The 24,298-nt window shown below is 41.9% G+C and overlaps 1 pseudogene; it reads right to left on the reverse strand.

Annotated features, from left to right (window-relative positions):
- Nucleotides 1–10,801: 10,801 nt before the first annotated feature.
- Calm2-ps3 (calmodulin 2, pseudogene 3) overlaps nt 10,802–24,298 on the reverse strand; it is an 84,928-nt pseudogene continuing 71,431 nt past the window's right edge.

Below are 24,298 nucleotides of genomic sequence, written 5' to 3' on the forward strand. Positions count from 1 at the left end.
GATTTCCCCTTTCCCACCACTTCCACGGTGACTATCCACTCGAGTGGAGTTGATATGGACGATGAATTGTCTCAATTCCTGGACTAGTTCATCAACATGTTGAAACCAAATTCCTGTAAGATACTGAGATATATTACAGGATATCTGAGCAGCACGACTGACATTCACAAATGGTATGGAAGTGAAACACAGTCCTGAATATTTCCACTCACAACCCAATTACATTAACTCCATCAAACTGGGCATGGGCGTTGAGATGTCCTTTTGTTTGATTCTCCTGAGTAGATTTTTCAGGCGGTCTACCTCTATCAAATCTGATCAGTATGACTCTGTGAAGCTTAAACAAAATTACCAGTGATGTCCACAAGGGATCCATAACTTTTCTTCACAGTGGCTCTCCACCTAGGCCCATATCTTTCTTCTTCATAGCGAGCTGCCTCATCTTCTAAATCCTCTTCCTCAGAGGAGCCAAGCTCATCTGTTTCTGAGCTATCAAGCTCTAAAGCCTCTAACTCCTTTACTGGATAAAGGCTTCTCCTTTTCAAAGCTTTCTTCTCCTTTCTCTGTTTCTCTCCTGGGGCGTTCTTTCCCCAATCTCTTGCTTCCTCAGATCCAAGGTCCTTGGAAGGGCCTTTTTGCTTATATTTATCTTTTCTCTTTGAGCTCTTTAATCTTTCATCCCGCTCTGTTTCTGACATGCTGCCTTGTAACTTCCCTAGCACTCTCTGTCCTGCTATTACAGTTGGGCGGCTCCCATCTTCCAGGCACGACCTCTGACGTTGTCTAGCAGCAGCCAAAAAATCAAAAACCAAAAGAGAAAGCATGAAGGCTGCTAAAACGATAACAAAAACTTCCGCCGCATCTTCTAGCGGGGGAGAGAAGTGGAACAGATCAAGACCAAATATATCTTTCAGAGCTTACCCTAAAACACTGCAGTTCTGGATTCCCTCCGCGGACAGAGGACCCCTCTCTCGGCGTCTGGCGATGGTGTGGCGTTTCTATCCCGGGTTTCGGCACCAGATGCCCTGTGATATCTCGCCAGCAAGAACACACAGGGACACACGAATCCTTCTGCAGCTAAAATGTTTATTGTATCTTAAAGAGAGGGCCTGGGGACTGGGGATTTAGCTCAGTGGTAGAGTGCTTACCTAGGAAGTGCAAGGCCCTGGGTTCGGTCCCCAGCTCCGAAAAAAAAAATGAACCAAAAAAAAAAAAAAAAAAAAAAAGAGAGAGAGAGAGAGAGAGGGCCCAGGGCGCCAGCATGGTGCGGCTTATATACACCCTAGTGTGGCGCATCCACACCTGATTGGTCGCCATGATCTCATTAGGCACGCCCCGGAGTGGGCAAAGACCTGGCACGAAGGCACTCTTGCACATGCGCACACAGTTAACTTCCTGAAAGGAAGTCGGCTGGCACGGCGGAGGCCAGCGCCATCTTGTAATGGCAAAAAGCTATCCCGGCTTTCCACGTGGGGCGCAGTGGAAGCCAGCGCCATCTTGTGGTGGCGAATGTTATTGCGGCTCTCCACAATCTCTGTCTATGAGAATTCACTAGCTGATAGTAGTAATAATTGTAAGATGACTCTTCTCTGAAGGGTAGACTGGCATTTGAGGAATAGAAGACTTGTTGTATGTGGCTGGCCTCTCTCTCCTTGTCCTGGGAGAAAATTAAAGATGCCAAGCTATGTAGAGGAGTCACACAATAAAGTCCCTGGACCCCCACGTTAATTATTCATTGCATCATAAAAGCAAATAATTCAAATTGTTAATAATTACAGGTGCTTGGTCCAGAGCATATGTACTCAGCTAAAGGTACAATTAGCTGATGACAGTGGTGTCTGGACAGTAGATGCCACTGTTAATATGGAATATGGGTCTCTGGTTCCTGGTTTCCCATTCTGTTTATGATCTCTCTCTCTCTCTCTCTCTCTCTCTCTCTCTCTCTCTTGTATAATCAACTCCTTCCCTATTTTCTGTATGTTTCAACAAATTCCCTTCCCATTATTCTCTAGCAAGGATATAAACCAACCTTGGTATTTTCATCTTTAACTGTTTACAAACAAGGACAATTATTTCCATGAGAGCCATGGGATTAGTGCCATGGAAATAAGCCAAGCCAATGCAAGGTTCAAAGGGGGATGGAGAAGGGAGGACGAGAGGGGGACAAAGGTGAGGCCATGCTTCCAGGATCCCAGGATCATGCTCCTTGTAGCCCTCCCTGCCAAGGAAATTTTGCTTCTCTTTTGACACTTAAAATAGTGCAAACTTTGGTTTGATGAGATTTGCCTTCCTTATTTCTCACACTTATTCTCCATCTTGCTGAGACCCCTTGTTCCTCCTCTCCTCAGATTGTATGTCTGTGAGAGATGTCATACTTCACTATCTGATTCTGGCTTATTTTACTTAATGTTAATTCAAAAAGAAAAGAAAATAGGAACTGAGAACTGAAGTCACTGCTATGAACTCAGACATGTATTGCTAGGCTTTTGGATCCTCTGCACTCCCATTTTTACAGACAATAAAGATGTAGTTCATATATACAGTGGAATAATACTGTCTGGCCACAAAAGGATGGAATTCTGCCATTTTCAGCAGTGTGGATGAAGCTGGAGGTCAGTATGTTAAGTAAAGTGAGCCAGGGACAAGTGGACAATGCCATTTCACATTGTCTGTGGAATCTAAAAACATTGATTTTAGAGTCCTTCAGAGAAAATGGTGGATACCAGAGGCTGAGAAGAGTAAAGGGGGAGGGAAGAACAAGAAAAGGCCGATTAAGGGCACTGAGAGGCACTGTAGGTAGATGAGAGGGATGTTCTGGAGTTCTGCTTAACATCAGGGTGACTGCAGGTGTGGACGGGGTAATATATATGTAGACAGATCTACAGATTTGCCAGCTTATCTATTAATACAACATGTTAAGAAAGGAGTAACTGAAAAACTCAACATTCATTTCTAATAATACTTAACACAACAACAAAATAACCACGTCTACACCAGGAATGCAGGGACTCTGCCCATGAAGGAAACATTGTGCACTAAACTCGAGTAGTGAAGTCCAGGATCATCTTCTCCACAGACAAAGCAAGCTTCGTGTCTCTGCCTCCCATTAACATTTTGTTGCACTTCATAAACCACAAGTGGAAAAGGAATAATGTTGGGAAGAGTCAAAGAGTCACCATTTGCCTGTGATATTTCCATAACCAGAAAATTCACGAGGCTTAATGGCAAATCTATTTAAATTAATGTAAAAGTCTGAAATACAAGAAAGAAATTAAGAGACAAAACAGAATGAACAATAATAGTTATAAGATTATTTTCCCATCAGCATCAAAGTCCCTCAGACTGAGAATAGATTTGTTAAGTACCATGCAATGCTTTTATGAAGACAACAGGAAGCTCAGACCCTGTGTAAGTGGAGGGACACAGCCTAGCATGTGGATGATATGTAAGTGGCAATCTGGACTGGCACTTGGGAGGCAGAGACAGGGATATGCTGCAAGTTCAAGGCAAGCTTGGGCTACAAAGATAGTTCTAGGCCAACCAGAGCTACATAATGATATCCTGTCTCAATTAAGTAATTAATTATTAATTAATTAATTAAAGAAAAGAAGAAAAGAAAAAAGTGCTAGAAAGACAGCTTAAGGGTTAAAGTACATGCTGAATATGCATGAGGAGCTGAGTTTGGATCCTAGATCCCACGTAAACAAAGTGATGCATGTGCCTATAACCCCTGTTGCTGTCCAGGCAAGAACATCTGTGGGGCTTCTTGGCTGCCAGCCTAGCTCCAGGTTACAAGTGATAAAGCAGGACACTGAAGGTTCTTCTCTGGCCTTCAGCCATACATGGGCATGGTCAATTGCGCGCGCGCACATACACACACACACACACACACACACACACTCACACTTAAATTACACACATACATACTTAAACTATTCATGTACACACTCACACACACACTTAAAATACACACATACTTAAATTACACACATATACCACATTTACACACACACATAAAGAAAAATAGACAAAGACAAGTAAATGACAAATGAACAGAAGACATAAATTTCAATAGTACAGCATAAAATTTTGAGTGGAGTTGCTTTGATTATTAGAATGACAAATATTAAAAATCAAGGCCATGATCAAGAGCTGGCAGGGTTCATACATGTATGTGTGTGCCTGTGTGAGTATGTTTATGTGCACATATATATGCATATGTGTATATCAGTAGGGTATGGGGTAGATGAGTGCAGATGCCTGCATAGACCATAGACATGGATCCCCTTAGAACTGGAGATACTGGCCATTGCTAGCCCCCAACCCGGGTCCTGCAAATGGAACTCAGGTCCTCTGCAAAAGTGACAGGTACAGCTGCTGAGTCCCTAGCCCCTCCTTGTAATTTAATGCAATAATAAATTAATTAAAGCCAATTATGTTGAGACTCATTGTGATTTTTTTTGTGCTGGGAATATGTGGCTTTTGCTTGCTCAGCTTTAAATGGGCCATTTGTATCATCATCCCATGTGTGGTTTGAATGAGAGTGGCCTCATAAGCTCACATATTTGAATGCTTGGTTCCCAGTTGGTGGACTACTGGGAAGAATTAGGAGGTGTGTCACTGGGGATGGGCTTTGAGGTTTTTCAAATTTCATGCCAGGCCCAGGCTCTCCCTCTTTGCCTGCTGCTTGTGGATCAGGATGCAAAGTTTTCAATCACTGCTCCAGTGACATGCCTCCTGTTTGCCTCCTGCCATGAAGACCATGAATTAACCCTCTGAAACTGTAAGCAAGCCCCAGTTAAATACTTCTTCTTATAAGAGTTGCCTTGGTCATAGTGTCACTTCAAAGCAACAGAACAGTGACTAAGACACCTCCTGCTCAACACATGACTCATGGGAAATTATGGAAGGGGGAGACACAGTGTGAGTGCTTGGACAAGTAGGGTGTTGTAGGATGCTGTCTTCTGGATATGACACAGCTATTGCTCTCCTAAACTCACCCACACAAGATTAGCCGGCCAACATTCCCATGAACGAGCAGTTAGGTCTGTTCATAGTGTCCTATCTCCCATGCTCTGTTTGCATTTTTTGAACTTCCCATTGATCTGTATCTGATTCCTCTACATTTCTTCTGTCCCTCACTCTATCTATGATGGGCTCCATCCTCTTGATGAGGCTTTCCTCTGTAGTTTTAATTTGCTTGTTAAGTTTATTTTTTTATTTCTAACATTGTTTCAGTTTGGGTTTTCTTTAAAATTCAAATTCTGTTTTCATGTCTTGGACTTCTTTATTTTTATTTATTTATTTTTTGATGGCGGCAGTATAATAATAGTATTTTTTCCATTTTTTCTTTATTAACTTGAGTATTTCTTATTTACATTTTGAATGTTATTCCCTTTCCCGGTTTCAGGGCCAACATCCCCCTAACCCCTGCTCCTCCCCTTCTATATGGGTGTTCCCCTCCCCATCCTCCCCCCATTACCGCCCTCCCCACAACAATCACATTCACTGGGGGTTCAGTCTTAGCAGGATCCAGGGCTTCCCCTTCCACTGGTGCTCTTACTAGGCTATTCATTGCTACCTATGAGGTCAGAGTCCAGGATCAGTCCATGTATAGTCTTTAGGTAGTGGCTTAGTCCCTGGAAGCTCTGGTTGGTTGGCATTGTTGTTCATATGGGGTCTTGAGCCCTTGGACTTCTTTATTTTATCTATCTCTTTGTGTTTGTCCTCTTTGAGTTGTTTGACCACAATTACAATTGTTCATTTGAATCCCATGTCTGACAGTTCTTCCAGGCCATTTTCCATAGGAGCCATTTCTTTAGCATTTGTAGTTTTTGGAGGACACACGTTTTGGTCTTTCATGTTGTGTATCTGGAGAAAATTCTTTTCCTTTTATTAAATTTCTTTTTCCTCTTTCTTTCTTTCTTTCTTTCTTTCTCTCTTTCTTTCTTTCTTTCTTTCTTTTTTTTTGTTTGAGCAACTTTTGTTATTTCAGCAGGGGTGTTTACAGTGTTCAGGAGTGGAGCTAATTCACAGCAGGGCTGGGATGTCATTTTCCTCTGTATCTTAGCTAGGGCTAATACTACTGTAATGAAGTACCATGACCAAAAGAAACTTGAGGAGGAAAGGGTTTATTTGATGTATGCTTCCACAACACTGTTCATCAAATCAAGTCAGGGCAAGAACTCAAGTAGGGCAGGAACTTGGAGGCGGGAGTTGATGCAGAGGCCATAGAGAAGGGTTACTTACTGACTTGCTCCTCCTTTTTCTTATAGAACACAGGGCCACCACTCACAAGGGTCTGGCCCCTGCCACTCAATCACTAATTAAGAAAATCCCTACAGGCTTACCTGTAGCCCGGCTTTCTGGAGGTATTTTATCAGTTGAGGTTCCCTCCTCTCAATGACTTTAGCTTATGTCAAGTTGACATAAAACTAGTCAGCACACTTTGTCTAGTATTTGGGTCTACTATTTCCTTTCCAGGTGGCTACAGTCTGGTGCCCTCAACAGCTTGGTCACCTGGTAATGTGACTAGTCTTGGCTCCTAGAGCCAGACAAAGCAACAGGAACACCCAGCCAGGAAGCTGGCAGGGCTTTAGTGAGTCTTGAAGTGAGGCAGTGATCTGGGTCTCCCAGCCACAGGAGTGTTGTTCAGAGAGTTCTCTATTGGGGAACAGGCTGAGAACTGTTGAGTCCCAACAGGAGGGGAAAGGGCCAGGAGGAAAAGGAGGAGGAGGAGGAGGAGGAGGAGGAGGAAGAGGAGGAAGAGGAAGAGTCTGTAATTCTTTGCAATAGCCAGAATGATCAGAATGAAGAGAGGCTTAAGGGGAATTCAGGTAGCTAACCTGTGTCTTCATTAAAGGAACAGGTTAGAGGGCATCTAGTGGAGAGACATTTAGGGTCTTACAAGTCTTAAAGGGAAGGAGAAGGGCTGGAAGAATGCCACGGACCCTGGCAAGCATCCATAGGGTACCAGAATGGAGAGGAGCTTTGGGAGGGAGATGGGAAAGAAGGCCAATCATGGACAGGAGAGAGGCATGTAATTCCCTCTTCCTCACAGAGGGTCTGTAGTTAGTTACAGAAGAGGCAGTTTCCTCAGGAAGTTGACAAGTTTTTCATGTTTCCTTCCTCCTTCTCTTCCTCCCTTGCTCTCTCTGCCTTCCCCCCAATTTTGTCATAAGCAGCCCAATTTAACTCATTAAGTTACAAACACAGATCATGAAAGCAGGAGAGGAAATAGTTGGAAAAAGGGAAGAGATTGGAAGGAGTGGAAGGGAGTCATAAGAAGGTAATAAGACTGAAGATGACCAAAATATACCATATGCATGTGTGAAAATATCAATGAAATTTATTCCATGTGTAACTAATACATGCTAATAATATTTTTTAAACAGGAGAAGTAAAGAAATAGCCAGTCATCATAGTTTAGTAAAAGGCAAAAAATTTGTGCTATGGAGTACACAAATCCAGGAAATGGAAATAGCTTTAGCAAATATTGCACGTGAAAATCTATATCAAAATAGCACTTACAGTGGGAGCCCATGTACCTCAAGCGAACTGGTCATGTGTATGCATAAGCAATAAGGATCTGGAGTAGTGTGTATGGAATCTTATGTATTTAATGTGTTGTTTTGTTACACAGGATGCTATGCCTGCATTTATGTCTGTGCATGGTGTGATTGCCAGAAGATGACATCAGATTCTTTAGGACTGAGTTAAAGGCTATTGTGAGCTATCATGAGGGTGCTGGGAATCAAACCTAGCTCCATTACAAGAGCAGCCAGCTAAAGATGTTTAATTCAGACTTTCCCATTTACAACCTCTCCAGAGTTTCCAGAATTAAACTATCTGCAGCTGGCAAATATCATGACCCTCTTAGTGCCTGAGACAATCATAGTTATCAGCTGTGGACAATCTGAAGCAGCCTTATATCACATATCTGTGATTAAAACAAAAACATATTCACATAACATAACTGAGTTTTTTTAAAGGAAAAAAAAACAAGATTCTCACTACAAAAAGTAGTGATGCCTGTTAAGTGTTTAGACGACAGGATGGGTTGGCAAGGAGGCATGCACATAGTTTATCTGCAACAAGAAGATTCATATATTGCCTATATATTTGAATTCTTATTTTCTTAAACCAGAAGTTAGTAATTCATAAAATTCAAGATGGCAAACTGGGGATTTTCAGCAGCTAATCATTACTCTCTAGTCCCCACTGAAAGTACAGAAAAATTCACTTTAAATAAACAAAATCAATTGGCACATATTGATTATGCATATTTGCGGGAGGTAGTGTAAAGCACGAGATTGGTATGCAATATGTAATGATGAAACAAAATCAAATCTATCTCCCAGACATTTGTAATATGGTTAGGGAGCATTTAAAATTCTCTCCTACAACTATTTTGAAATATAGAATAAATAAACAAACTATATTTTCCCCACTGCTCTGTGGAATGTGAAAAAGTTTCTCCTTTTCTAACTCTGTATTTTCTCCTCCCAATCCCACTGGGTTCTAATGACCACAAGTTCACCCTCTACTCCTGTGAGATCAGTTAAACTTCCATATGTGGAGAAAATATAAAAGGATGAAATCATAATAGCATAACAGAGGAAGAGACAGAACCGAGGTAGACCAGATAGACAATATGACAAAGTCCTAGAACTTAGAAATCAGACAGGGTCAATGTGTAATTGAAAGAGACAATAGAATAAGAAAAATCAAACAAAGTTCAGAGATGATGGGGAGCCTTCCCAAAGACAACAGGGAAGGTCTGGAGTCAGAATTTATGAATATGACCAGTGGAATGGTTTATAAAGTTGTCATGGGGCATGAAGAACAGAGGATCAGCCTGACTCCAGACTTGCCCCCTTAGTAGACCCATGGAATGTTTCCCTGGGGCTAACCCTCAGAGGGGGCTCCCCTCTGAAGAGTGTAGGGGGTCAGGCTGAGGAGGAAAGGGAAGTGCTGGATGGAAGTAGGGTCTGATGAATATGCAGAGCAGAGTTTGAGTTAAGCAATACCAGTTGCCCACACAGCAAAGGAAAAGAAAACTCACCTAAAGTGTTTTGCTCAAGATTCTCTTGCTTTGTCTCCTTCACTATGACTTTGCAGGGGAGTCAACCTAATGAAATCCAGAGACAGGGAGCCTGAACTCAGTCACGCAGGGAGACATAAGACTGCCTCCTCTGAGGAAATCCAGATGACCAACTCCTGCCAGTCTATCTGGCCTTTCATGCTCATAGCCACAGACGAATGTGAGCAGCCCAGCAGGTGTTTGGGGTATGGGAACTGGACTGGTCATGGCAGCCACTGTGAAATATCCCAGAGGATGAAGAAGTAAAGGTGCCACCAAATCTGCAACAATGCAGGGTGCCTGGGTACAGTGAGCTCATAGTGGGAAACTCCTACCGTTAAAGACCCAAACAATCCTGTGTGCACTGACGTGGAAAAACATCTGAACTGTTTTAATTGGAAATGAAAAGCAGCTTTTGAGGCAGCATGCATGTTTTGTGATACTTTAAAAAATTATTCCTTAGTGTGTGTGTGTGTGTGTGTGTGTGTGTGTGTGTGTGTATCACAGCACAGGGTGGAAGTTGCAGGATAATTTTACAGCAGTTGGTTTGTGTCAGGATTCTGTGGCTATGCTGCTTATGGGAGCTCCTGGCTGATCCTCCTGCCTCCAGCTACCATCCTGTTGTAGAAGGGATGAGATTACAGATGTGCACCACTGCATCTGGCTTTTTATGTGGGGTTCCTGACATAATTTATGTGGGATTAAAACCGACATTGTCAGACTTGCTCAAGTGTTTTTATTGGATGAGCATTCTCCCTGGCCTGACACTGCTTTTATTTTTAAGAATAAAAGAAACCTGTCTAGAAAGTGCAGAAAGAGCATACCACAGACCCTGGACACTACTGAGGAGTTTGGGAACAGCGTAGAAAGGGGGAAGGTGAGTTCAGTTGTTTGCCTAGATACAGATATTGTTTGAAGTATTTCCACTAGTAAATGCTGCTATTGTAAAAAAAATTGAAATAATATTTACACTAGAATATAGATTCTCTCTCTCTCTCTCTCTCTCTCTCTCACACACACACACACACACACAAACACGCACGTGCATGCACACATGCATACATACCTACTTAGAAAGATACACAAAAATTCAGCAGGATTTATCTTTTTTTGGGGGGCAGGGAATTGTAATTTTTTTATTGGAAAACAAATATACAACTTGGAATGGATTTGAGGCAAATTGTTGCATAAGCAGATTTTCCTTAAGTGGCTAAACAAAGTCTAAAAGGCAAGTAACAATAAAAGAAAATGTTTCTGGTATAATACCAGCAGTACAAAAAAATAGTGTATGAGTGAGTGCATGGATAAAACACACATTCTGTAATAGTGTAACCTTTAAGAACATGTTGTTGACTGTCTGCAGTTCACCCAGAGTTACAACTCCACACTTCAACAACAACATGCCGACAGTTCCTAAAAGCTACTTTAAAAAAGGCAAATGATGTTCCCTCATTTGACCAACTCCATCTAAGTGTAGATGTGCAGAAGGGCTTAGATATATCCACAGGAAGCCACATACAACATGGTACTTGGCCAATTTTCTAAAACAAGGTTGAAGGACAATCACAGAAGATAAGGGAAGAAACACAGAGGAGTTAAGTCCTAATTACTATACATGCACGTTTTATGACAGTGGGGGAGAAACCTTTTACAGATAAGTTACAAAGACAGGGCAAACGAACAGTTTTGTACATGAAATTTAACAGCTTCTGTACAGCATCTTCACTTTGCTGTCATCATTTGTACAAACTCTTCGTAGTTTACCTGACCATCCCCAATGATGTCTGCTTCTCTGATCACTTTCTCACCCTCCTCATCTGCTGCACTAATAGAGCCATTGTCATCCTTATCAAACACGCAGGATCCTTCTCTAGTTTCTTTTTCACTGTCTGTGTCTTTCATTTTTCTTGCCATCATCATCAGAGATTCAGGGAAGTCAACTGTACCATTACCACCCACATGTACTTCACGGATCATGTCCTGCAGCTCTGCTTCTGTGGGGTTCTGCCCAGAGACCTCATCACCATCCCCAGCCTCTTTGTTGTTATTGTCCCATCCTGTCCTTGTCAAGTAGGGAGAAAGCCTCTTTGAATTCTGCAATGTGCTCTTCAGACAGTTGGTCAGCTATGCTGCAAGGGTTACCAGTTTCTGAGATGTGACCAGATAACTACTGGACTCAAGCTCCACTAGGACTAAGGATTTATCTTTAAATCAGATCATTAAGTAATGTTTTACACTTGCTACACTTTTCTGTATTGTGAGATTTTAGGAACTCTGCTTTTAGAAATAGTGATTGGAGCTATTGGAGGCTTTCAGTCAAAAAAAAAGGGGGGGGGGATAAAATTAGTGAAGTCCTGGTGCTTGGAGATGGGAGGATCCAGAGCCGGGGGGTGGGGGGGGGATAAACCCAGCAAGAACAACACCTCTAGTCTCATCAGTCTGTTTGGTAATGGCATTCATTTCAGTATAAATATCCTCACCTATGGGCCCCACACTAGCAATGGAGAAGTTGCGTAGCCTGGCTGCAAATGGTACTCATCTAATGACACTGCTGGGTAGAAAAGTCCTGGGAAGTTTAGATTTCTCTCTGAAGCATACTAGATTTGAGTTCAGCCTTTAAACCAGCGCCTTGGTTATGTAGAGGACAGCTCTGAAGAAGAGTCAGAGATGGGAGAGGACTGTGGAAGAGGCAGGAGGCAGCCGCACCCTCTGGCCTCATCACACGGACTGAAGGGCTGTTCTGGATTGTCTTGGAGGTAGGAGTGTCCATTTATTATTTTATTTTGTCTATGGGTGTTTGTCAGAAAGCATCAGTGCACCACATGCATGAAGCTCCTTCAGAGGCCAAAAGAAGGTGTCAGAATCCTTGGGTTTGGATTTACAGACTATGAGCTGTTATGTGTGAGCTGGGAATTGAACCCAGGTCTTCTAGAAGAGCAGCCAAGTGCTCTTAATCAGTGAGCCATCTCTTCAGCCCCATCTTATTTTTATTAAGAAGCAATTAGTGATTGGCCTTTCTTCTCACAACCCTGCTTCTAGATTTCAGCACCTTGAAGCTCTGCTGCAGACAAGGTTGTCTGAAAATGGTGAGGAAGTGGAACTGGGCACTTGTTTTGTCACATGACTAAAAGGATGCAAGGGGAAGGTTAACTTTGGCTCACAGTTTCAGGGTTCAGTCCTTCATGGCAAGGGGGTCATCTGGCCACATCCCATCAACAGAAAAGAGAGGAAGAGAGAGCGAGGGAGGAGGGAGGCAGGTAGGGATGTAAAGAATCAGGAAGGGAGAGAGGGAGTTGGATAGACATAGGATCCTAGCCCATAGACTGGTACTGCCCACAATTAAGGTGGCTCTTCCCGCCTCAGTCAACCTAAGTCTAGATAATTCCTCACAGGTGTACCCAGAGGCTTGATTTTACATCTTGTTAACAACAACATTGACTACCATAGTTGAGGTGAGAACGTTAGGAGTAGGCAGATAAAAACTAGAAGATGACATAGGGTCCACCTTTCCATCCCAATAAAGGCAGTCTGCTCTGAATATGCTTCTCCCTCTCCTGATTTCATTTTGATAGTGTCCAGTTCCTGGCCACATTCTCCTCATGTTTATCTTTGCAGTTGTCTTTTTTTTTTTAAATAAACTGAACTGGAGAGTCAGGCCAACTGTGCCCTTCAAAACTATAAATGTTAGGAAAGAAGAAGAGTTAGCCACAATTCTCCCTGTGTTACAGCCCCTGGGGTGGACACCTTAGAGCATCTCACATGACATGGGGTAAGTCAGCATCCTCCTGGCTCTTGTGTTTTCTTCCATGTAGCTAAAGGATGAGAGAGACTGCAGCTGTGCTTGTGGAGCAGCAGTGAGAGAAGGATGTGAGGATCTGACCATCGACAGAGAAGAGACTGCAGGAGGAAGTGTGTGGCTGACTTCTGTAGTTTTATAGCTCAAGTCGAGAACAACTTCGCTTTTAAAAATGAAAGTCTTAAGGGCCTGGAGAGATGGCATTGGCTTGTTCTTCCAAATCCAGCTTCAGGTCATAGCATCCACATGGCCACCACATGGTCTATAGCTTTTGTACCAGGGGATCTGGCGTTCTCTTCTGGTCTCCTGGCACAGGGAAGCAGGTGATGCACTTATACATGAAAGCACAACACTCATACACTTAAAATAAATAAATCTTAAAAAAGAAAAGCTTTGTGTCTTCAATGCATAGATAACATTAAAAGCTTCACTGAGTCAACAACTGCTAGTTTTAACACTTTAGTTCTGTTCTTCTTTGAAGTAATACTTTGGTTAATTCTTGGAGAAGTTCAGATAATGCATTTAATTATACGCACACCCATCTCCCAACTCCTTTAAGATCCTCCCCCATATTTCTCTCCACCAAACTCCATGTTCTCCTGCACCTGACATTGAGTCTAGTTTGTGTCGTCTGACTGACTATGCCTGAATATAGGGTCTGCCATGACGTGTGGTCGACATACCAGGCATTGCACCATTAAAGAAAAACTGTTTCACCTCTCCCAGTAGCAATTGAATACGAATGGCTCCTGAGTAGCGTTGGGACATGCCTGCCTCCTCTTCTCCGTGCTGGGATCTTGTCTGACTCGAACCTATACACTGCTGTTTGTTCATATGGGCATCTGCCCTATTGTGTCTGGAGAATGCTGGCTCTTTTGAAGCTACCCACCATCTTTTAACTCTTACTCTCCTTTCTCCCACTCTTCAGACACCCTCATCCCTGAGCCTTGAGTGGACTGAGCACTCTTTATTCTATAAACATTGGCCAGCCGTAGTTCTCCATTAATTGCCATTGCTGCAAGAAAAAGCTCCTCCAATGAGAGCTGAGAGATGCATTGATCAATGGGGAGAGCATTGAGTCAGTAGGAATCAGTTTATTGTTATATCCAGTTAGCAGAGAAAGAGTAGTCGGTTTCTCTCTCTCTAACTTCAGGCTCATGGCGTCATTTAAAAGGTCAAGTATGGGTTCCATCTGCTGGAGCTGGCTTTAAATTCAATAAAAAGTGACAGGTTACTTTTGTAATGTTTGTGACACTGTTGGGCATGCCTTACCAGAGATCTGAACATTTGCAGCTGGGTAGGACTGACCATTGCTTTCCTCCTTCAGTAGACTGTATGATACCTTCTAAGTACCATGAATAGCTTTGTTATTTTTTTAAAGGGGGAAGCATGGATGTATTGAAAAATGTATGTATGTATGTATGTATATATGTATGTATGTATGTATGTATGTATGTATGTATGTATGTATGTATCTATCTATCTATCTATCTATCTATCTATCTATCTGCCAGAATATCAGAAACATTTTTTTGTTTAGATACATTTTATGTCAAGTATGAATATTTTTACATATATACATGAATTTTCCTCTAATTACTATTTTGGGTTTTAGTAAATTCATTATCATCAAATGATGGGAGAGGCCAAGATGTTTTTGCAGTTTAGAAATGAATTCTATAGAACAGCTGTGTTTCCTTGATAGGAACAGTAGACCATTTGTGGGCTGGGCTGGCAAAAACAACCAAGTTCTGAATCAGTAGAGCATACATTTCTCCTGCTGAGCAGACAGAAAGTTTGTTGGCATGGTTCTCAAGAACAAGGGGTCACAACAAGGGGCTCTTAGGAGCTGGTGCTCAGGCTGGGGGTAGTGACCCTGTTTAAGGGTAAAGGATACAGTGGTGGAGAGGGATGAGACGGACAAAATTTTAGACTGAAACTCATCCTGTGCACCAAGATACCAAAAGACAAACATCGCATATTTTTTCTTATCTGTAGATATTCGCTCCAAATAATCAGATGTGAGTGTATAACATGAAGTCACACAGAAACCTGGTAAGTAAAAAGAGACCTGGGAGAAAGAGCTCTAGAGAGGTTGATCATGTGATACAGGGGCTTTAATAGAAGAACTGGGGAACTAGAGACTTTTTAACTATGGAAGGGGAGAGAGAACTTAGGGAGGAGAAGAGCAGTAAATGACACTGAGGATGTTTTATAAAGTCATAGAGAAACATCTTACTTTATATTTTGAATTATTATATTACAAATGAATTAATGTATGCAATATTATATATATATATATATATATATATATAATGAAGAGATGTCACTTGGGGTTAATAATGCTTCCTTTAAGATGATCTAATAAAATTCTCCAGTGCTAGGTAAGGGAAATCTCCTTTCTTTTTTTTCTTTTTTTTTTTTCAAATTACTTGGTGTGTTTATTTATTTATTTTTTCATCTTTATTAAATTGGGTATTTCTTATTTACATTTCAATTGTTATTTCCTTTCCCGGTTTCTGGGCCAACATCCCCCTAACCCCTACCCCTCTCCTTCTATATGAGTGTTCCCCTCCCCATCCTCCCCCCACTACTACCCTCCCCCCAACAATCACATTCACTGGGGGTTCAGTCTTGGCGGGACCAAGGACTTCCCCTTCCACTGGTGCTCTTACTAAGCCTAGTAATTCAAGGCTAAGTAATTCAATTACTAAGCCTAGCTATTCAATGCTACCTATGAGGTTGGAACACAGGGTCAGTCCATGTAGAGTCTTTGGGTAGTGGCTTAGTCCCTGGAAGCTCTGGTTGGTTGGCATTGTTGTTCATATGGGGTCTCAAGCCCCTTCAAGCTCTTCCAGTCCTTTCTCTGATTCCTTCAACGGGGGTCCTGTTCTTAGTTCAGTGGTTTAATGATGGCATTTGCCTATGTATTTGCTGTATTCTGGCTGTGTCTCTCAGGAGAGATCTACATCCGGTTCCTGCTGGCCTGCACTTCTTTGCTTCATCCATCTTATCTAGTTTGGTGGCTGTATATGTATGGGCCACATGTGGGGCAGGCTCTGAATGGGTGTCCCTTCTGCCTCTGTTCTAAACTTTGCCTCCCTATTCTCTGCCAAGGTTATTCTTGCTCCCCCCCCCTTTTTTATTAACTTGAGTATTTCTTATTTACATTTCGAATGTTATTCCCTTTCCCAGTTTTTGGGCCAACATCCCCCTAAACCCTCCTCTTGTTCCCCTTTTAAAGAAGGAGAAAAGCATTCACATTTTGGTCATCCTTCATGAGTTTCATGTGTTCTGTGCATCTAGGGTAATTCAAGCATTTGGGCTAATATCCACTTATCAATGAGTGCATACCATGTGTGTTTTTCTGTGATTGGGTTACCTCACTCAGGATGATATTTTCCAGTTCCAACCATTTGCCCACGAATTTCATAAAGTCATTGTTTTTGATAGCTGAGTAATATTCCATTGTGTAGATGTACCACATTTTCTGTATCCATCCCTCTGTTGAGGGGAATCTGGGTTCTTTCCAGCTTCTGGCTATTATAAATAAGGCTGTGATGAACATAGTGGAGCACATGTCTTTGTTATATGTTGGGGCATCTTTTGGGTATATGCTCAAGAGAGGTATAGCTGGGCTCTCAGGTAGTTCAATGTCCAATTTTCTGAGGAACCTCCAGACTGATTTCCAGAATGGTTGTACCAATCTGGAATCCCACCAACAATGGAGGAGTGTTCTTTCTCCACATCCTCACCAGCATTTGCTGTCACCTGAGTTTTTGATCTTAGCCATTCTCACTGGTGTGAGGTGAAATATCAGGGTTGTTTTGATTTGCATTTCCCTCGTGACTAAAGATGTTGAACATTTCTTTAGGTGTTTCTCAGCCATTCAGCATTCCTCAGCTGTGAATTCTTTATTTAGCTCTGAACCCCATTTTTAATAGGGTTATTTGTCTCCCTGCAGTCTAACTTCTTGAGTTCTTTGTATATTTTGGATATAAGCCCTCTATCAGTTGTAGGATTGGTAGAGATCTTTTCCCAATCTGTTGGTTGTCGTTTTGTCCTAACAACAGTGTCCTTTGCCTTACAGAAGCTTTGCAGTTTTATGACATCCCATTTGTTGATTCTTGATCTTAGAGCATAAGCCCATGTTTTGTTCAGGAAATTTTCTCCAGTGCCCATGTGTTCGAGATGCTGCCCTAGTTTTTCTTCTATTAGTTTGAGTGTATCTGGTTTCATGTGGAGGTCCTTGATCCACTTGGACTTAAGCTTTGTACAGGGTGATAAGCATGGATCGATCTGCATTCTTCTACATGCTGACCTCCAGCTGAACCAGCACCATTTGCTGAAAATGCTATCTTTTTTCCATTGGATGGTTTTGGCTCCTTTGTCAAAAATCAAGTGACCATAGGTGTGTGGGTTCATTTCTGGGTCTTCAATTCTATTCCACTGGTCTATCTGTCTGTCTCTTTACCAATACCATTCAGTTTTTATCACTGTTGCCCTGTAATACTGCTTGAGTTCAGGGATAGTGATTCCCCCGGAAGTCCTTTTATTGTTGAGGACAGTTTTAGTTATCCTGGTATTTTTGTTATTCCAGATGAATTTGCAAATTGTTCTGTCTAACTCTTTGAAGAATTGGATTGGTATTTTGATGGGGATTGCATTGAATCTGTAGATCGATTTTGGCAAAATGGCCATTTTTACTATATTAATCCTGCCAATCCATGAGCATGGGAGATCTTTCCATCTTCTGAGGTCTTCTTCAACTTCTTTCTTCAGAGGCTTGAAGTTCTTATCATACAGATCTTATCATACAAAGTCACACCGAGGTATTTTATATTATTTGGGACTATTATGAAGGGTGTCGTTTCCCTAATTTCGTTCTCGGCTTGTTTCTCTTTTGTGGAGAGGAAGGCTACTGATTTATTTGAGTTAATTTTATACCCAGCCACTTTGCTGAAGGTGTTTATCAGGTTTAGTAGTTCTCTGGTGGAACTTTTGGGATCACTTAAATATACTATCATATCATCTGCAAATAGTGATATTTTTGATTTCTTCTTCTCCAATCTGTATTCCCTTGATCTCCTTTTGTTGTCTGATTGCTCTGGCTAGAACTTCAAGAACTATATTGAATAAGTAGGGAGAGAGTGGGCAGCCTTGACTAGTCCCTGATTTTAGTGGGATTGATTCAAGTTTCTCTCCATTTAGTTTAATGTTAGCTACTGGTTTACTGTATATGGCTTTTACTGTGTTTAAGTATGGGCCTTGAATTCCTATTCTTTCCAGGACTTTTATCATGAAGGTGGGTTGAACTTTGTCAAATGCTTTCTCAGCATCTAATGAAATGATCATGTGGTTTTTAATCTTTCAGTTTGTTTATATAGTGGATCATGTTGGTTTTTTCCATATATTAAACCATCCCTGCATGACTGGGATGATGCCTACTTGATCATGGTGGATGATTGTTTTGATGGGCTCTTGGATTTGGTTTGCCAGAATTTTATTGAGTATTTTTGCATCGATATTCATAAGGGATATTGGTCTGAAGTTCTCTTTCTTTGTTGGGTCTTTGTGTGGTTTAGGTATAAGAGTAATTGTTGTTTCATAGAAGGAATTCGGTAGCCCTCCATCTGTTTCAATTTTGTGGAATAGTTTGGATAGTATTGGTATGAGGTCTTCTATGAAGGTCTGATAGAATTCTGCACTGAGTCCGTCTGGACCTGGGCTTTCTTTGGTTGGGAGACTTTTAATGACTGCTTCTATTTCTTTAGGAGTTATGTTGTTGTTTAGATGGTTTATTTGTTCCTGACTTAACTTTGGCACCTGGTATCTGTCTAGAAAATTGTCCATTTCCTCCAGATATTCAAGTTTTGTTGTAGTAGGATCAGATTTTTTTTTAACTTACTTTGATTCTGTAGTTATGTCTCCCTTTTCATTTCTGATTTTGTTAATTTGGACAGACTCTCTGTGTCCTCTCATTAGTATGGCTAAGGATTTATCTATCTTGTTGATTTTCTCAAAGAACCAACTTTTGGTTCTGTTGATTCTTTGTATAGTCCTTTTAGTTTCTACTTGGTTGATTTTAGCTCTGAGTTTGATTATTTCCTGCCTTCTACTCCTCCTGGGTATATTTGCTTCTTTTTGTTCTAGAGCTTTTAGGTGTGCTGTCAAGCTGCTGATATATGCTCTCTCCTGTTTCTTTCTGCAGACACTCAGAGCTATGAGTTTTCCTCTTAGCACAGCTTTCATTGTGTCCCATAAGTTTGGGAATTTTGCACCTTCATTTTCATTAAATTCTAAGAAGTCATTAATTTCTTTCTTTATTTCTTCCTTGACCAGGTTATCATTGAGTAGAGCATTGTTCAATTTCCATGTATATGTGGGCATTGTTCCCTTATTGTTAATGAAGACCAGCTTCAGCCTGTGGTGGTCTGATAGGACACATGGGATTGTTTCTATCTCTCTGTATCTATTGAGGCCTGTTTTTTGACCAATTATATGGTCAATTTTGATGAAAGTACCATGAGGTGGTGAGAAGAAGGTATATCCTTTTGTTTTAGGATAGAATGTTCTATAAATATCTATTAAGTCCATTTGGTTCATGATTTTTCTTAGTCTGTCTATGTCTCTGTTTAATTTCTGTTTCCATGATCTGTCCATTGATGAGAGTGGGGTGTTGAAATCTCCTACTATTATTGTGTGAGGTGCAATGTGTGCTTTGAGCTTTAGTAAGGTTTCTTTTATGTATGTAGGTGCCCTTGTATGTGGAGCATAGATATTTAGGAATGAGAGTTCATCTTGGTGGATTTTTCCTTTGATGAATATGAAGTGTCCTTCCTTATCTTTTTTGATGACTTTTAGTTGAAAATCCATTTTTTGATATTAGAATGGCTACTCCAGCTTGTTTCTTCAGACCATTTGCTTGGAAAGTTGTTTTCTAGCCTTTCACTCTGAGGTAGTGTCTGTCTTTGTTTCTGAGGTTTGTTTCCTGTAGGCAGCAGAATGCAGGGTCCTCATTGCGTATCCAATTTGTTAATCTATGTCTTTTTATTGGGAATTTGAGTCCATTGATGTTGAGAGATATTAAGGAATAGTGATTATTGCTTCCTGTTATATTCATATTTGGATGTGAGGTTATGTTTGTGTGCTTTTCTTCTCTTTCTTTTGTTGCCAAGACAATTAGTTTCTTGCTTTTTCTAGGGTGTAGCTTTCCTCCTTATGTTAAGCTTTCCCATTTATTATCCTTTGTAGGGCTGGATTTGTAGAAAGATATTGTGTAAATTTGGTTTTGTCATGGAATATCTTGGTTTCTCCATCTATTTTAATTGAGAGTTTTGCTGGATACAGTAACCTGGGCTGGCATTTGTGTTCTCTTAGGGTCTGTATGAAATCTATCCAGGATCTTCTGGCTTTCATAGTCTCTGGCAAAAAGTCTGGTGTGATTCTGGTAGGTCTGTCTTTATATGTTACTTCACCTTTTTCCCTTACTGCTTTTAATATCCTTTCTTTGTTTTGTGCATTTGGTGTTTTGACTATTATATGATGGGAGAATTTTCTTTTCTGGTCTAATCTATTTGGAGTTCTGTAGGCTTCTTGTATGTTTATGGGCATCTCTTTCTTTAGGTTAGGGAAGTTTTCTTCTATGATTTTGTTGAAGATATTTGCTGGTCCTTTGAGCTGGGAGTCTTTACTCTCTTCTATATCTATTATCTTTAGGTTTGATCTTCCCATTGAGTCCTGGATTTCCTGTATGTTTTGGACCAGTAGCCTTTTCCGTTTTACATTATCTTTGACAGTTGTGTCGATGATTTCTATGGAATCTTCTGCTCCTGAGATTCTCTTTTCTATCTCTTGTATTCTGTTGGTGATGCTTGTATCTACGGCTCCTTGTCTCTTCCCTTGGTTTTCTATATCCAGGGTTGTTTCCCTGTGTCCTTTCTTTATTGCTTCTATTTCCATTTTTAATTCCTTCAACTGTTTGATTGTGTTTTCCTGGAATTCTTTCAGGGATATTTGTGATTCCTCTCTATAGGCTTCTACTTGTTTATTTATGTTTTTCTCCATTTCTCTAAGGGAGTTCTTCATGTCTTTCTTGAAATCCTCCAGCATCATGATGAAATATGATTTTAAATCTTGATCTTGATTTTCTGGTGTTTTTGGATATTCAGTGTCTGCTTTGGTGGGAGAACTGGGTTCCAATGATGCCATGTAGTCTTGGTTTCTGTTGCTTGTGTTCCTGCGCTTGCCTCTCACCATCAGGTTGTCTCTGGTATTACCTTGTTCTGCTATTTCTGACAGTGGTTAGGCCTGTGTGTCAGGAGTGCTGTAGACCTGTTTTCCTGTTTTCTTTTAGCCAGTTATGGGAACAGAGTGTTCTGCTTTCGGGTGTGTAGTTTTTCCTGTCTATAGGTCTTCAGCTCTTCCTGTGGGCGTGTGCCCTGAGTCCACCAGGCAGGTTGCTTGGGGCAGGAAAATTGGTCTTACCTGTGGTCCCACGGCTGAAGTGGCTCCTGGGGGCTGCTTTTGAGCTCTCAGTGAGGGTGGCAACCAGCAGAGCCTGCACCACCTTTTCCCGTGGTCCTCATTCACCTGGGTCCCAGATGGCATTAGGTGTTTTCCTCTGGAGTCAGAAATGAGGGCAGAGTGTAGTCTCTTCTGGCTTCCCAGGTGTGTCTGCTCCTCTGAAGGTTTAGCTCTCCCTCCCATGGGATTTGGGTGCAGGAAGCTATTGATCGGGTCCCTTCAGGTCCAGGAGATGTCTGGACTGCAGGAAACCTGCCGCTTGTGTGCCCCTATCTTCCAGTTCCCAGATGCACTATACAGTTTCCTCTTGGGCCAGGGATGTGGGCAGGGGTGGACAGTATTGGTGGTCTCTCCCACTTTGCAGTCTCAGGAGTACTCACCTGTCAGGGTGGTGAGCTCTCTCTCACGGGGTTTGGGGGCAGGGAGCTGTGGGTCGGGACCAGCGAGGTGGAAATCTCCTTTCAAGTTGTTGGTCAGTGGAATCAAGACTGTCACAACAATATAGGCTATTGATGGTTGCTGACTTTGATTGCCTGCCAGAGGTAAGACCCTATTGCTGAGGACACCATCCTACCCATATACAGGACTTGAGGAATTAGCTGGACTTGTCCTGGAAGCCTCCCTGAGGACTAGCTCCCATAGTATCTAAAAGTGTTATGCAAGCGCCAAGGGAGAGGAGCAATGAGCAGTCCTACCCAGCTGTAAAGCCTATGATCTAAAATATCCAGATATGCTCAGCACAGCAAGGTGTCCCTAAGGGTGCAACTGTGGCACTTAGATATTTGGAATAACCGATAACTATCCAACTAGACTTAGGTTCCACTAAATAGCAAAACAAAAATAATACCAGGGTAGAAATTAATACATCAGAGACTAAGAGAACAGAGTGTAGAACTCAGTCCATCACAGTTTGTTCTTTGAAACCTAAATGGGATTGACAACTCTCTAACCTACAAAGGGGAGAGAGGGCCGAGTTAATAAAATTAGAGGTAACCAAGGTAAGGAAGGGCACTGGAGACTCCAGTGAAATCCAGAAAAGCATTAAAGAATATTCCGATCTCCTGGCCCAAAAGACTGGAAAACGGAAAAGAATTGATAAATGCTAGATGCATGGAACTGACAAAATTTAAATCTAGAGCATGGAAACAAAAATTAGAGCAGAAATGAAGTGATTCCACACTAAGAAAAGTCAGGACTGGAAGAACCCAAGCTTGAAAGGGTTAACGTGAATGCTCTCTGAATGGAGGAAAATTTTTAATTTCCCCCCATGTCTTAGAGTTTTACTTCTGTGAACAGACAGCATGATCAAGGCAGCTCTTATGAAGACAACATTTAATTGGGGATGGCTTACAGGTTCAGAGGTTCAGTCCATTGTCATCAAAATGACAGCACAGCAGTGTCCAGGCAGATGGTGGGGCTTGAGGAGCTCAGAGTTCTTCATCTTTGTCTGAAGGTCACTAGGAGAAGACTAACTTCTAGGAAGTTAGGATGAGGGTCTTGAAGACTAAGCCCGCAGTGGTGCACCTACTCCAACAAGGCCACACCTCTAAATAATGCCACTCCCTGGGCCAAGCATATACAAACCACCCTACTCCACATGACATTTTTATTGATTCTCTGGGAGTTTCATATCATACACCTCAATCACAATCCCTTTCCAGTCCTTCCATGTCTGCCCCCTATTACCTACCCAACCAAAGAAGTAAAAAATAAAAAGAAGAAAATAAACCAACCAACCAACCAACCAAACAAACAAACAAACAAACAACCAAAACAAAACCCAAGTCCACCTATAGCCTCACTGGAACATGATCAATTTCTTAGTGGCCTGCCCCTTAAATAGAACTGAGTCCTTCCTCACCTGCACCCTGGCCAGAAGCCATCATTGTGGGGAGCTACATTTCAGCATCCCATCCTGCTTTTTCTCTTCAGTGCCTTCCTGCCTAGGCTGTTACTGTCTGGAGGGTGGAGGTTGGGGTAGAGATGGTCACAGAAGCTTTCCTGTCTTTCCTCTCCACTGCGCATCTGCAGTCATCCAGATAACAGCAAAAGAAGCTTCCTTGATCTTTCAGTCCATGGGAACACAGATCTTGGGCTTCTACACAGTTTCCGGTGACAGCACAGACCATGAATAAGGCCCCTGTTGCAGTAGGACATACCCAGACAAGGCCCTTGCAGGCTGCCCACACTGTGGGCTCATTACCTTACATGGCAGTGCAGTATGGCCCCTGGGACAGCATGTCCCAAGGACATCAAAGCGACTTCAGGTGGCAGCATAGACCACAGACCACTGCCTGGCCTTTGATGGTAAATTAGACCATGAATATGGACACATACCTTGGTGGTAGTAGGACCTTGGGCTCTGATGTGGCCCTCAATGACAGCAAGGACCTAGAAGGGTAGTTGCAGACTTGGTTGGCTTACCTAACTGCTGGATCTTTATGTCAGCTCCAGGCAGGAGGGGCACGTTCTTTTTTTAAAGAAAGAGAACTACAGGCCAACTTCCCTGCTGAATACTGATGCAAAAGTTCTCAGATTATTTCGAACTTAGCCTGGCATGGTGGCACACACCTTTAATCCCAGCAGCCGGGAGAGAGAGATAGGCGGATCTCTATGAGTTTGAGGCCAGCCTACTCTACCGAATTAGTTCTAGGACAGCCAGGGCTACACAGAGAGACCTTGTACACACACACACACACACACACACACACACATGCATGCAAGAGCACAGTTATTGCAAGCTGAATTCATGACAATGTTAAGGAGATTATACATTGTGACCTAGTTGGTTTTTACCATGAGATGAAGAATGGTTCAACATACATAACCCAAAACTTATAATTAGACTTAAGGTAAAAATAAAATCATATCTTCATCTCAGTGAGTGCTAGCAA

This window comes from Rattus norvegicus, chromosome 6 (genome assembly GCF_021556685.1).
Source record: "Rattus norvegicus strain SHRSP/BbbUtx chromosome 6, alternate assembly SHRSP_T2T, whole genome shotgun sequence".
NCBI classification, from domain to species: domain Eukaryota; kingdom Metazoa; phylum Chordata; class Mammalia; order Rodentia; family Muridae; genus Rattus; species Rattus norvegicus.